Raw genomic sequence first — 2,722 nt, 5'->3', positions numbered from 1 at the left:
AGGGATTGCAGCGTGACCATCCCCCCTGGGGGGTGATTTCTCGCTTTCTGTCTCTATGTCTCTCTCTGTCTGGCGAGCGCACACGCCCTATAGCGAAAACTCTGCCCCCCCCCAAAAAAAATCTAAAGTAGCTCTTTTGAGTTGTGAACTTAGAGTTTAAGTTTTTGAAGCTTTATTGTGGTATGAGTGGTGAGAAGAATTTAGTACAATGTCTTTTTTTTTAAGTTTAAATAAAAAATTTATTGAAGATCTGAGGAATAATTCCTAAAAAACTGACTTCAGAAAATTTTAGCTATACAATGCATTGTGTCTGTCATGTTAAAACATGCATTAGACACAATATAAAACCATAAGACAAGCCACTATTCTTCAACAATTTGAGCAAAGATAATGCCTAAGGGACAACATGGATGACTTATAAAGGATGGGCCCTTTACTTTAAGCCCCATTAAAAAATAAAAGGAGCACAAATGGATGAGCATGTTCAGTTACATACACTGAATAGAACCTTTGGCACTAGGAATCAGAGCATTTTGTTATATAGCATTAACACATATTATAAAAGTGTATAGTGTCAAAGGAATAGAACCACCAGCATTCAAAAACAGCTTTGTCAACTAGGCAATTAAACACTCTACAGCATGTCTCTGTTGTCCATCATTGAATACACTGGTAGCAAATTTTAAGTGAAAAGAAAGAAAAGGAGCTGACCCCTTTTATTTTCTGTTTAAAATCAAGCAGAATACAAACATCAATTATGTTGTACATTAACATCTTCAAAGTACATCATTTGTACAAGAGAAGGAGTAAGGACAAGAATGTGTTTACAGAGATCAAAGCATAGGTGAGTGAGTGTGCCTTTTACACAGCTTTCCGATGGTACAGGGGGGCGGGGATGGGCACTTCATAATCACTGGCACTAAACAAAGTTGCAGAATTCTTTGCTAGATACTTTAGGAAATCTTGAAGATAATTCAGTAGTAAAGCAAGGCTCTCCAGTATGCTGGCTCTCCCCAGCATACTCATTATTATCAGTGTTTCCTCATCAAGAGGTATGAAGGCCAGCATCACACCAACCTGTATAAATAATCTCAGGAGATGAGGCATACATCTGGGGACATAGACACATCAAGGTGATCTGCAAGGATCCCAGCATACTGTGGTCTTTCAAACTTGTGGAGTAGCTAAGTGCCCAGTGTGATGTTGAAATATTTTTTTATACCTGCCACAATTTCATTAACAGCATACTCCTTAATATCAGTATTTCCTTAAGATTTCTTATAATTTGCATAATCTTCCAGAATAGAATCCACATTCTTTTTAGCAGGAACATAAAAGAGCTAATTTTTGCCTGATAATTAAGTCCCAGTCATTGACAAACCACAGTTTTAGCTCTTCCAGAGTCTTTAGCTTCAACTCTGTTCAAGAATGTTTCCTCATTTTCGGGAACCAGCAGTTAGCATGACGGCTATGTCACTGGACTCCCACGTAGTCGACTGCGATTCATGTCCCGGACCCAGTGGCTTAAAACTCACGCCGGGTGCGTGTGCGTGTGTGCCCAAGATCCTGAGAGGAGAATGGAGGAGAAGGGGTTGAGGCGTGCCCATCCCCGCTGGGGGGTGGATGATTTCTTGCTTTCTGTCTCTCGGTCTCTCTGGCGAGTGCACACGCCCTATAGTGAAAAATCTCTCCAAAAAAAAAAGAAAAGAATGTTTCCTCATTTTCAACAGTTGGATGTACCTGTTACCGAACGCAAATCAGGTCCGCTCGCCCAAGCGCTATAAAACCAAGTCATAGGCACATGGTGTGGTGAAGGAAAGTACAGCTTTATTGCAAAGCGCAAAGCAAGGAGAGCTGACAGCTCATGCTGAAAAGACCCGGTTTCCCTGAGATGTTCCCCACATGCGTTTTTAAGGGCAAAATTAGGGGCAGAGGTCCCAGGTGCATGATCAGTTCAGTGATTGGTTCAAGAGGGCGTGATCATCTTGTGAGCATTCTTGATTGGTGAGGCCTTAGATAATCAAATTCCTCTTCAGATGTCTGGAACCCTTCAGCCTGGAGTCTCTGAGCTTACAACCAGCAGTTCCCAGTGTACAAAACATCTTACATATTGAAATGAAAACCTTCTTTCCTTTAAGTGAGAATTTTAGAGGTCAAATGGCTCTCACTCATGGTCCATATTGGTCATTATCATAACCAAAGTCTGAAGACTTATTCCTTACTCGGGCTATTATAATGTAAATGGACTTTGTATTTCATGAACTCTAGAAAATACATTAGGGGGTTCTATCCTGAGGGAAAATGGGCAGTGACTGATCTGACTGCTTCATGATGAATGAGGACATAGTTTCAAAGGTCAGGATTGGAGGAAATAGCATACATTTATTTCAAAATACGCAGGATTTTCCCTTGAGTTTTTCAATATTATTATGTTAGTACCAGCTTTTACTGTTGTATTTTCAAATCTGAAAACGCATTTAATTACGATATAAAACAAGACAGCAAAGTAGCTGGTGAAGACAGAAGTCTGTCTGCATTTTTCTGTTTTTCAAAATCCTTTCCAGGGGGCCTGGAGGGAGTCATGTCCACAAACATTAACAGACCATTTGACAGGAGTCTTCCTACATTCCATCCCTGCAGTAGTGTCTTTGTGAATCTTTGTGATATATATATATGTGTGTGTGTGTGTGTGTGTGTGTATGTATGGATATATATATATATA

The 2,722-nt window shown here is 40.0% G+C and overlaps 1 protein-coding gene and 1 pseudogene across 1 annotated transcript in view; one reads left to right on the top strand and one right to left on the bottom strand.

Moving 5' to 3' along the window:
- Nucleotides 1-2,722, top strand: part of RPS6KA6 (ribosomal protein S6 kinase A6) — a 174,127-nt gene that overhangs the window by 8,223 nt on the left and 163,182 nt on the right. The window lies entirely within an intron of this gene.
- The window catches only part of LOC106733952 (mortality factor 4-like protein 1 pseudogene), an 8,640-nt pseudogene continuing 6,779 nt past the window's right edge, over nucleotides 862-2,722 (bottom strand).

This window comes from Tupaia chinensis, unplaced genomic scaffold, assembly GCF_000334495.1.
Source record: "Tupaia chinensis unplaced genomic scaffold, TupChi_1.0 Scaffold146525_1, whole genome shotgun sequence".
Taxonomy (NCBI): domain Eukaryota; kingdom Metazoa; phylum Chordata; class Mammalia; order Scandentia; family Tupaiidae; genus Tupaia; species Tupaia belangeri.
This window is presented reverse-complemented; position numbering and strand designations above follow the sequence as displayed.